General features: G+C 41.0%; 1 long non-coding RNA gene across 8 annotated transcripts; it reads right to left on the reverse strand.

Moving 5' to 3' along the window:
• Positions 1–2,276: 2,276 nt before the first annotated feature.
• LOC127008512 (uncharacterized) lies at positions 2,277–7,046 on the reverse strand. 8 transcript variants are annotated; one of them, XR_007761106.1, is made up of 5 exons: positions 6,953–7,046; positions 4,481–4,782; positions 4,229–4,312; positions 2,427–2,468; positions 2,286–2,384 (listed from the first exon to the last, which is right to left on the reverse strand). It is a non-coding gene; the product is annotated as an uncharacterized LOC127008512 (long non-coding RNA). The 8 variants fall into 8 exon arrangements; XR_007761108.1 differs by having other exon boundaries at positions 2,287–2,384; positions 4,229–4,270; XR_007761103.1 differs by having other exon boundaries at positions 2,288–2,384; positions 4,229–4,270; positions 4,439–4,782.
• Positions 7,047–13,101: the final 6,055 nt, after the last annotated feature.

The following is a 13,101-nucleotide window of genomic DNA, read 5'->3' on the forward strand; positions in this document are numbered from 1 at the left end:
TTGCTTGGCGGGACTTGTTACACGACGCCATGACAGTGTGGTGTGGGCTGCAGTAGTGGGCTTCCGCTCACTCCAGTAACCGAGTGGCCTGCCCCAGTTAAAAGGTATGCATTTTCTGCTGCAGTGTTACCACCCCCGAATGGCGGTAGCGTTAGTTCCTTTTCGGGAAACCAACAAGACCTAAGCTAAAAGGGGGGCTTCGCCCCCCCTCGACCCCCCCCACCTTCTTAACCGGGGGAGGGCTTTGCCTTCCCTCGACCCCCCCCCCCCCACCCGTCGGGCTCCTCCCCCCGCAACAAGAAGGGGAGGATGAAGGATGTCTCGCGAGACAGCGCAACATGCCGCCCAGACCACGGCACCAAAGTAACGCCCCATACCCCTCCCATCCAAGAACTTATCTAACCTCTTCTTGAATGTATCTATCGTGTTAGTGCTCACCACATGACTTCTACGTCTGTTCCACTCATCCACCACTGTTGATAAACCAATTATTGCCTATGTCTTTGTTGAACCTGAGCTTATCCAACTTAAACCCATTGCTACATGTCCTACCCGGTGTGGTGCCATCTGCCATCCACATATCCTAAGACATCCCCTCCAATCTGCGCATGCGCGGGATTTGTTTACAAACAAAGGGTGGATGAATGGACATGTTTCCGTTCAACATATTTATTTCAAATTCTGTCTGTATGGATAAATTAGGCCCTAAATTCAGTTTTGGTACTATTTTTTCTTCATGTAAAATAGTAAATGTGGTATAAAATATGGATTAAAGTTGAGGAAAAATCACGTGACCTGGAAACGGGTGCTGATTGGTCGTGACGTCACGATACAGTCAGCAGGCCGCCAACTTTGTGTTACTCCGAAATTTCGTGTTGTGGTGTATGTTTCTAGTGTCTAGCAATGCCTGGAGACGTAACCCGCAGTCGTTGGTGATTAGTGCCAATGTGCAAGATTATATAAATAAATATATATATATATATATATATATATATATATATATATATATATATATATATATATATATATATATATATATATATACGGACAAAAGTACTCCACGTAAGATATTTCTATCTGTGCTAATGAATCCTGTAGTAATTTCCTTTAGTTTCCCCTCGGATTAACTTTTCATCGTGAACTCAACTATTCTCTCTACTGTCACGGCCTCTGATTATAAAATATTGGTCTGCATTCGTTTTCTTCTTATTCATCTCCAGGCGTTGATTTTCTCTTTCTGACGTTCCAGGGCCATTGTTTTCTCTAGGTCAGGCTAGGTAAGTTTCCATAATACTAATATAAATTCAACCTTGATAATTATCTATAGTTCCCCCTCGGACTAACTTTTAATCGTGAACTCAACTATTTTCTGCAGAGCAGAGGCGAATCGGTTGATTTCACTCCCATTTTAATAATATAACATATTTCCAACATTCTTCATATGTTCTGTAAGCACCTTAACTTACCTGTTGGGCGCAGTTTGGAGCTGGATTGACCATGGCTGATAAATTAACAATGGACACAACACTGGTACTGTCGTCTGCTGTACTCCGCTTAAGCCCGATTTTTTTTTTTTTTCTATGTCTTGGCCTATTGCGCCGGTAGGCTTCTTCCCGGTGGATCCTGATGGTCGGTCCAAGGCTTCTTGCCGGTGGGGCCTGATGGTCGGCCCAGCCCGTTCTGGCGCAGGCGAGTGTTTATAGTGGCGCCATCTTGCATTGGCTCATGCTGCCCTCCCGGAGCTAATCTTTAATCCTAGAATCTAGAGTCCGGGTTGATTGGTGGTCTTCTGGACAGCATGTGGGTAGTTTTAAGCCACTCGGCGGCGGCTGAAAAATCCCAGCTTGGTGGCACCGGTCGGGGATTGAACTCGCATCCTCCTGAACGAGGGGCCGTCTGGCTATCCGTTCAGCAACCGCCTCCCCCATGACGTCACGAGCTAATGATGGCTTCTCCCCGTGAGATGAGAAGAATTTGAGAAATCTCTCCAATATCCAGTCAACTAGCCATTTATAGGACGTAATATGTGCACTACGTTATCTTTGGTGCGTGGCACATTGCATTTCTAGGGTCTTCCCAGAACCGGAAACATGTCCTTTGCGACACGGTACTGTGTCTTTGTCGACTGCCTATCGCGATATGTCCCACCTGAGTTTTTTCTTTTTCTATTTAAAAGTAAATGTTGACGTATGTTTTGAATATAAAAATTGCTTGAAATATGAAAGTTTCTTCCTGCACCCTTTGTATGTCAGTAAATGAGGTAAATGAGGTGTGTCGGTAAATGTGATAAATAAGATAACCTGCACCCCTTGTATGTCGGTAAATGTGATAAATGAAATAACCTGCACCCCTTGTATGTCGGTAAATGTGATAAATGAGATAACCTGCACCCCTTGTATGTCGGTATATGTGATAAATGAGATAACCTGCACCCCTTGTATGTCGGTAAATGTGATAAATGAAATAACCTGCACCCCTTGTATGTCGGTATATGTGATAAATGAGATAACCTGCACCCCTTGTATGTCGGTAAATGTGATAAATGAGATAACTTACATCCCTTGTATGTCGGTATATATGATAAATGAGATAACCTACATCCCTTGTATGTCGGTAAATGTGATAAATGAGGTAACCTACATCCCTTGTATGTCGGTAAATGTGATAAATGAGATAACTTACATCCCTTGTATGTCGGTAAATGTGATAAATGAGATAACCTACACCCCTTGTATGTCGGTAAATGTGATAAATGAGGTACCCTACACCCCTTGTATGTCGGTAAATGTGATAAATGAGATAACCTGCACCCCTTGTATGTCGGTATATGTGATAAATGAGATAACCTACACCCCTTGTATGTCGGTAAATGTGATAAATGAGGTAACCTACACCCCTTGTATGTCGGTAAATGTGATAAATGAGATAACCTGCATCCCTTGTATGTCGGTATATGTGATAAATGAGATAACCTACACCCCTTGTATGTCGGTAAATGTGATAAATGAGATAACCTACACCCCTTGTATGTCGGTAAATGTGATAAATGAGATAACTTACATCCCTTGTATGTCGGTATATGTGATAAATGAGATAACCTACATCCCTTGTATGTCGGTAAATGTGATAAATGAGGTAACCTACATCCCTTGTATGTCGGTAAATGTGATAAATGAGATAACTTACATCCCTTGTATGTCGGTAAATGTGATAAATGAGATAACCTACACCCCTTGTATGTCGGTAAATGTGATAAATGAGATAACCTACATCCCTTGTATGTCGGTAAATGTGATAAATGAGGTAACCTACATCCCTTGTATGTCGGTAAATGTGATAAATGAGATAACTTACACCCCTTGTATGTCGGTAAATGTGATCAATGAGGTAACCTACACCCCTTGTACGTCGGTAAATGTGATAAATGAGGTAACCTACATCCCTTGTATGTCGGTAAATGTGATAAATGAGATAACCTACACCCCTTGTATGTCGGTAAATGTGATCAATGAGGTAACCTACACCCCTTGTACGTCGGTAAATGTGATAAATGAGATAACCTACATCCCTTGTATGTCGGTAAATGTGATAAATGAGATAACCTACACCCCTTGTATGTCGGTAAATGTGATAAATGAGGTAACCTACATCCCTTGTATGTCGGTAAATGTGATAAATGAGGTAACCTACATCCCTTGTATGTCGGTAAATGTGATAAATGAGATAACTTACATCCCTTGTATGTCGGTAAATGTGATAAATGAGATAACCTACACCCCTTGTATGTCGGTAAATGTGAGAAATGAGATAACCTGCACCCCTTGTATGTCGGTAAATGTGAGAAATGAGATAACTTACACCCCTTGTATGTCGGTAAATGTGAGAAATGAGATAACCTACACCCCTTGTACGTCGGTAAATGTGATCAATGAGGTAACCTACACCCCTTGTATGTCGGTAAATGTGATAAATGAGATAACCTACACCCCTTGTATGTCGGTAAATGTGATCAATGAGGTAACCTACACCCCTTGTACGTCGGTAAATGTGATAAATGAGATAACCTACACCCCTTATAAGTCGGTAAATGTGATAAATGAGATAACCTAACCTACACCCCTTATAAGTCGATAAATGTGATAACCTGCACCGCTTGTATCTCGGTAAATGTGATTAATGAAATAACCTGCACCCCTTGTATGTCGGTAAATGTGATAAATAAGATAACCTGCACCCCTTGTATGTCGGTAAATGTGATAAATGAAATAACCTGCACCCCTTGTATGTCGGTAAATGTGATAAATGAGATAACCTGCACCCCTTGTATGTCGGTATATGTGATAAATGAGATAACCTGCACCCCTTGTATGTCGGTATATGTGATAAATGAAATAACCTGCACCCCTTGTATGTCGGTATATGTGATAAATGAAATAACCTGCACCCCTTGTATGTCGGTATATGTGATAAATGAAATAACCTGCACCCCTTGTATGTCGGTAAATGTGATAAATGAAATAACCTGCACCCCTTGTATGTCGGTATATGTGATAAATGAAATAACCTGCACCCCTTGTATGTCGGTAAATGTGATAAATGAAATAACCTGCACCCCTTGTATGTCGGTAAATGTGATAAATGAAATAACCTGCACCCCTTGTATGTCGGTATATGTGATAAATGAGATAACCTGCACCCCTTGTATGTCGGTAAATGTGATAAATGAGATAACCTGCACCCCTTGTATGTCGGTATATGTGATAAATGAGATAACCTGCACCCCTTGTATGTCGGTATATGTGATAAATGAGATAACCTGCACCCCTTGTATGTCGGTATATGTGATAAATGAAATAACCTGCACCCCTTGTATGTCGGTATATGTGATAAATGAGATAACCTGCACCACTTGTATGTCGGTAAATGTGATAAATGAGATAACTTACATCCCTTGTATGTCGGTATATATGATAAATGAGATAACCTACACCCCTTGTATGTCGGTAAATGTGATAAATGAGGTAACCTACATCCCTTGTATGTCGGTAAATGTGATAAATGAAATAACCTGCACCCCTTGTATGTCGGTATATGTGATAAATGAGATAACCTACACCCCTTGTATATCGGTAAATGTGATAAATGAGGTAACCTACACCCCTTGTATGTCGGTAAATGTGATAAATGAAATAACCTGCACCCCTTGTATGTCGGTATATGTGATAAATGAGATAACCTACATCCCTTGTATGTCGGTAAATGTGATAAATGAGGTAACCTACATCCCTTGTATGTCGGTAAATGTGATAAATGAGATAACTTACATCCCTTGTATGTCGGTATATGTGATAAATGAGATAACCTACATCCCTTGTATGTCGGTAAATGTGATAAATGAGGTAACCTACATCCCTTGTATGTCGGTAAATGTGATAAATGAGATAACTTACATCCCTTGTATGTCGGTAAATGTGATAAATGAGATAACCTACACCCCTTGTATGTCGGTAAATGTGATAAATGAGATAACCTACATCCCTTGTATGTCGGTAAATGTGATAAATGAGGTAACCTACATCCCTTGTATGTCGGTAAATGTGATAAATGAGATAACTTTTACCCTTTGTATGTCGGTAAATGTGATAAGTGAGGTAACCTACACCCCTTGTATGTCGCCGGTAAATGTGATAAATGAGATAACCTGCACCCCTTGTATCTCGGTAAATGTGATAAATGAGATAACTTACACCCCTTGTATGTCAGTAAATGTGATAAATGAGTTAACCTACATCCCTTGTATGTCGGTAAATGTGATAAATGAGATAACCTACATCCCTTGTATGTCGGTAAATGTGATAAATGAGATAACCTACACCCCTTGTATGTCGGTAAATGTGATAAATGAGGTAACCTACATCCCTTGTATGTCGGTAAATGTGATAAATGAGGTAACCTACATCCCTTGTATGTCGGTAAATGTGATAAATGAGATAACTTACATCCCTTGTATGTCGGTAAATGTGATAAATGAGATAACCTACACCCCTTGTATGTCGGTAAATGTGAGAAATGAGATAACCTGCACCCCTTGTATGTCGGTAAATGTGAGAAATGAGATAACTTACACCCCTTGTATGTCGGTAAATGTGAGAAATGAGATAACCTACACCCCTTGTACGTCGGTAAATGTGATCAATGAGGTAACCTACACCCCTTGTACGTCGGTAAATGTGATAAATGAGATAACCTACACCCCTTGTATGTCGGTAAATGTGATCAATGAGGTAACCTACACCCCTTGTACGTCGGTAAATGTGATAAATGAGATAACCTACACCCCTTATAAGTCGATAAATGTGATAAATGAGATAACCTAACCTACACCCCTTATAAGTCGATAAATGTGATAACCTGCACCGCTTGTATCTCGGTAAATGTGATTAATGAAATACCCTACACCTATTGAATGTCGGTAAATGTGAGAAATGAGGTACCCTACAGCCCTTGTTTGTCGGTAAATGTGATAAATGAGGTAACTTTTTTTTTGTTTACATCTCAGCCTATAGCGCCGGTAGGCTTTCTTCATGGGCCTGGTGGTCTGCCCAAGCCCGTCATGGCGCAGGCAATTTTTATAGTGGCGCTATTTATGCTTGGCTCATGCTGCCCCCTGGAACTAATTTTTTATTTGCTTGTGCGGTTTCTTCTAGAATCCGGGATGATAGGTGGGCTTCTGGACAGCCTGTGGGTAGTCTTAAACCACTTGGCGGTGACTAAAGAATCCCAGGTGGTAGCGTAGGGATTCGAATCGACATTGTTCATGGTGTGATGAATGCTGGCGCCGCACGCTAATCATTCAGCCACCGCATACCCTTGTATGTCAGTAAATGTGAAAAATGAGATAACCTAAACTCCTTGTACGTCGGTAAATGTGATAAATGAGGTAAACTGAAACCTTGTATGTCAGTAAATGTGATAAATGAGATAACCTGCACCCCTTGTATGTCGGTAAATGTGATAAATGAGATAACCCGCACCTCTTGTATGTCGGTAAATGTGATAAATGAGATAACCCGCACCTCTTGTATGTCGGTAAATGTGATAAATGAGATAACCTTCCTTGTGTGTCGGTAAATGTGATAAATGAGATAACCTACACCCCTTGTATGTCAGTATATGTGATAAATGAGATGACCTACACTCTTCTGATTCATGGTCATTTTTCTCGGATTCTCTCCATTTAATGGTAGGCTATCTGAATTATGGGGTCGATGTCATTCTTGAATTTGGCCGTTTCCCATAAAAGCTGCCATGCTGTCTTGCCGCCATCTTGCATGGACAAACTACGATATCAACACTGTGTTTGTAAACATCGGGTTCCGCGCATGCGCAGATAAAGATGGGATGTCTTAGGATACGTGGATATCAGATGACACAACACCGGCTCAAAACCTTATTGCTTATGTTCCTCTTGTAACTAATTTATTTATAGACCAATATCTCTTATTCAGAAAGTTATTTAATCAGGAAGGATTGGAGATTAATGATCACTATCGCTCGTTGTTTTATAGAATAGTAAAAAGTATTTCCTAGATATCGATGATAAAATATTAAAAAGTTGAAATAGGTTTGTCAAAAATCTAAATCAACTTCAAACAAAATTTAAAATAGCGAACATAATTCCTTTTTCATATTTTCAGAAATTGAATAAAAACATTAGACTTAAATAAATGCCTAAAATAAGAAGTTAAGATCACTTTTTTTTTCTGTACCTTGTCCTGTATACCAAAAGAAAGGAAAAATACAGATATTAATAAGCAAATAATTAAGTTAGTACTTATTTGAAATTATTACTTGAAGAACGCCTAAAATAGGTGTTTCTTGTAATTATTATTTCAAAAAAAAAATAATAGTAATTATTTTAAGTTTTAATGACCGGATGATCGGAATGGTGATCGGAACAGCAGTACTTAAAAAAATGATCGGATGATCGGAATCGGATCAGTTGCCCAAACTGATCGGATGATCGGGGATCAGAACAGCAAAAAAGTGATCGGTGCCCACCACTGAGATAATATATATATATATATATATATATATATATATATATATATATATATATATATATATATATATATATATATATATATATATATATATATATATATATATATATATATATACTGACAGCAATCTCTACTCTGTTCCCTCCTACTATCTCTATCCTAATTTTCAAAACAAAGCTGTATGTTGCGTCGACGTATGCAACGATTTCACTTGCTATCGTGCACACGACCTTGATTTTCCACCATCTGGCTAAGACTTCATAGTCATTCTATTGCTAAATACATCTGTGATATTTATCTTTCACCTAACTCTACTAACTATCTAAAATTCTTTGAATATTTGAACTCTAAAGTGGAGCACATCTTGACCCACTCTTCAACGTTCTTTCAATGTTCACTACTAGCTTTCGCTTTCATCCTCTTTCACTGACCGTCTGGTGAACAAGCTTACAACTTTGCTCTCCTCAACGATCTAGAGCACCTGGTTCAGCACCCAACACGTATTCCCGACTGTCATGAAGACAGGCCCAACATACTAGACCTCTTCCTCAACTCTAACCCTTCTGCTTACGCTGTTAAACTGTCCTCTCCGTTGGGCTCCTCCGATCACAACCTTATTTCTGTATCCTGTCCTATCGCTCCTGTACATCCTCGGGACCCACCGAAAAGGCGATGCTTCTAACATTTTGCTTTAGCTCGGCGGGACGACCTGAGGATGTATTTTTTTTCTGATTTCCCGTGGAATGTTTACTGCTTCCAGGAGAGAGACCCCTCTGTGTGTGCCCAGCGCATCACAGAGGTAATTGTCTCAGGAATGGAGGCATACTTTCCACGTACTTTTTCTATTCCTCATGCTAAAAACCCTTAGTTTAATCACGCTTGTTCTCGTGATATCAAAGATAGAGAGGCAGCTTACAAACGGCACTAGAACCTTCGAACTCCCTCTAACCATGATCTTTACATTTCCGCCCGTAATCGTGCCAAATCTATACTTCCACTTACCAAAAGCTCTTCTATCAATAGTAAATGTCAAAACCTTGCTTTCTCTAATTCTTCTAGAGACTTCTGGCACCTAGCAAAAATATCTCCTCCAACTTCACTTTTTCTTTCCCTCCTCTCCTTAACCCTGACGGCAGCACCTGCCGTCGTCTCATCTATCTCTAAGGCTGAACTCTTCGCTCAACACTCCACTCTGCATGACTCTGGGCATATTCCTCCTAATCATCCCCCCTCTTACTCCTTTATGCCTGTTATTAAGATTCTTCATATGATGTTTTCTATGCCCTCTCTGGCCTCAACTCACAGAAGGCTTATGGACCTGATGGAGTGCCTCCTATTGTCATTAAAAACTGTGCCTCTGTGCTGACACCCTGCCTGGTCAAACTATTTCGCCTCTGCCTTTCAACATCTACCTTTCCTTCCTGCTGAAAGTACATCTTCATACAGCCTGCGCCTTAGAATTGTGACCGTTACAATCCCTCAAACTACCGCCTTATAACTTTACTTTCTTGTCTATCTAAAGCTTTTGAATCAATCCTTAACCAGAAAATTCAAAAGCACATTTCCACTTCTGACCTTCTATCTGATCGCCAGTATGTGTTCCGCAAGGGGCGTTCTACTGGCGATCTTCTTACTCTTTTAACTGATTCTTGATTATCCTCTCTTAGCCGTTTTGGTGAAACTTTCTCAGTTGCGCTTGACATTTCGAAACCCTTCGATAGACTTTGGCACAAGTCTTTGCTTTCTGAACTGCCCTCTTTCGAATTCTATCCCTCTCCCTGTTCCTCTATCTCTAGTTTCCTTTTCCGGACGTTTTATGTCTGTCGTGGTAGACGGTCTCTGTTCTTCTCCTAAACCTCTCAACAGTGGTGTTCCACAGGGCTCTGTCCTATCACCCAGTCTCTTCTTGTTATTCACCAATGATATTCTTTCCATAACACTCCTATCCACTCATACGCGGACGACTCCACTCGGCAGTATTCAACTTCTTTCAACAGAAGACCCTCTCAACAGGAATAACATGACTTCAGATTGGAGGCTACAGAAAGCTTAACCTCAGACCTTGCTGTAATTTCCGACTGGGGTAAAAGGAGCCTTGTGTCCAATTTCTCCACCTATCAACTCGACACAATCTTCCAAACTATCCCCTATTCTTCGACAACACTCAGCTGTCACCGTCTTCAACACTAAACATCCTCGGTCTATCCTTAACTCAAAATTTTAACTGAAAACTTCACATCTTCTCTCTCACTAAATCAGCTTCCTCGAAGTTGGGCGTTCTGTATCGTCTCCGCCAGTTCTTTTCCCCCGCAAAGTTGCTATCCGCCCTCGTACAGAGTATGCATTTCACGTGTGGGGGGGCTCCACTCACACAGCTCTGTTGGACAGAGTTGAGTCTAAGACATTTCGTCTCATCAGCTCTCCTCCTCTTACTGATAGTCTTCTGCATCTTTAATTCCGCCGCCATGTTGCCTCTCCTTCTTTCTTCTATCGATATTTTCACGTTGACTGCTCTTCTGAACTTGCTAACTGCATGCCTCCCCCCCTCCCGCAGTCTCCCCGCACACGACTTTCTACTCAAGCTCATCCCTTTACTGTCCAAATCCCTTACGCACGAGTTAACCAACATTTTCACTCTTTTATCCCTCACCCTGGTAACATCTGGAACAATCTTCCTTCGTCTGTATTTCCTCCTGCCTATGACTTGAACTCTTTCAAGAGAAGGGAATCAGGACACCTCTCTTCCCGAAATTCACCTATCTTTCATCCACTCCTTTTGACTCCTTTGTAGGAGCAGTGAGTAGCCGGCTTTTTTTCATTATTGTTTCATTTTGTTTGCCCTTGAACTGTTTCCTTTACTCTCTCTCTCTCTCTCTCTCTCTCTCTCTCTCTCTCTCTCTCTCTCTCTCTCTCTCTCTCTCTCTCTCTCTCTCTATCTCTATATATATATATATATATATATATATATATATATATATATATATATATATATATATATATATATATATATATATATATATATATATATATATAGATAGATAGATAGATATATAGATAGATAGATAGATAGATAGATAGATAGATAGATAGATAGATATAGATAGATAGATAGATAGATAGATAGATATAGATATAGATAGATAGATAGGTAGATAGATATAGATATAGATAGATAGATAGATAAAGCCAAAACCTTGCTTTCTCTAACTCTTCCCGTGACTTCTGGCATCTAGCCAAAAACATCTCTTCCAACTTCACTTCTTCATCTTTCCCTCCACTCCTCAGTCCTGACGGCAACACAGCCGTCTCATCTATCTCTAAGGCTGAACTCTTCTCTCAGACTTTTTCTAAAAACTCCACTCTGGACGATTCTGGGCATATTCCTCCTACTCATCCCCCCTCTGACTCCTTTATGCCTGTTATAAAGATTCTTCAAAATGATGTTTTCTATGCCCTCTCTGGCCTCAATCCTCAGAAGGCTTATGGACCTGATGGAGTGCCTCCTATTGTTCTTAAAAACTGTGCCTCCGTGCTGTCACCCTGCCTGGTCAAACTCTTTCGCTTCTGCCTGTCAACATCTACGTTTCCTTCCTGCTGGAAGTATGCCTTCATACAGCCTGTGCCTAAGAAGGGTGACCGTTCCAATCCCTCAAACTACTGTCCTATAGCTTTACTTTCTTGTCTATCTAAAGCTTTTGAATCAATCCTTAACCGGAAAATTCAAAAGCACCTTTCCACTTCTGACCTTCTATCTGATCGCCAGTATGGGTTCCGTAAGGGGCGTTCTACTGGTGATCTACTAGCCTTCTTAACTGACTCTTGGTTATCCTCTCTTAGTCGTTTCGGTGAAACCTTTGCTATTGCGCTGGACATATCAAAAGCTTTTGATAGGGTCTGGCACAAATCTTTGCTTTCCAAACTACTCTCCAACGGTTTCTATCCTTCTCTCTGTACCTTTATCTCCAGTTTCCTTTCTGACCGTTCTATTTCTGCTGTGGTAGACGGTCACTGTTCTTCCCCTAAATCTATTAACAGTGGTGTCCCACAGGGTTCTGTCCTATCTCCCACTCTCTTTCTGTTGTTCATTGATGATCTTCTTTCCAAAACGAACTGTCCTATCCATTCCTACGCCGATGATTCCACTCTGCATTATTCAACTTCTTTTGATAGAAGACCCACCCTACAGGAACTTAATGACTCAAGGCTGGAGGCTGCAGAACGCTTAGCCTCAGACCTTACTATTATCTCCGATTGGGGCAAGAGGAACCTGGTGTCCTTCAACGCCTCAAAAACACAGTTTCTCCACCTATCCACTCGACACAATCTTCCAAACAACTATCCCCTATTCTTTGATAACACCCAGCTATCACCTTCCTCAACACTAAACATCCTCGGTCAATCCTTAACTCAAAATCTCAACTGGAAACTTCATATCTCATCTCTTACTAAATCAGCTTCCTCGAGGCTGGGCGTTCTGTACCGTCTCCGCCAGTTCTCACCCGCACAGTTACTGTTCATACACAGGGGCCTTGTCCGCCCTCGTATGGAGTTTGCATCTCATGTGTGGGGGGGCTCCACTCACACTGCTCTTCTGGACAGAGTGGAGTCTAAGGCTCTTCGTCTCATCAGCTCTCCTCCTCATACTGATAGTCTTCTACCTCTCAAATTCCGTCGCAATGTTGCCTCTCTTTCTATCTTCTATCGATATTTCCACGCTGACTGCTCTTCTGAACTTGCTAACTGCATGCCTCCCCCCCTCCCGCGGCCCCGCTGCACTCGACGGTCTACTCATGCTCATCCCTATACTGTCCAAACCCCTTATGCAAGAGTTAACCAGCATCTTCACTCTTTCATCCCTCACGCTTATAAACTCTGGAACAATCTTCCTTCATCTGTATTTCCTCCTGCCTACGACTTGAACTCTTTCAAGAGGAGGGTATCAGGTCATCTCTCCTCCCGAATTTGACCTTGCTTTTGGACACCTCTTTTGTTTTACTTTAGGAGCAGCGAGTAGCGGGCTTTTTTTTTATTATTGTTT

The sequence above is a fragment of the Eriocheir sinensis genome, chromosome 38 (genome assembly GCF_024679095.1).
Source record: "Eriocheir sinensis breed Jianghai 21 chromosome 38, ASM2467909v1, whole genome shotgun sequence".
Lineage (NCBI taxonomy): Eukaryota > Metazoa > Arthropoda > Malacostraca > Decapoda > Varunidae > Eriocheir > Eriocheir sinensis.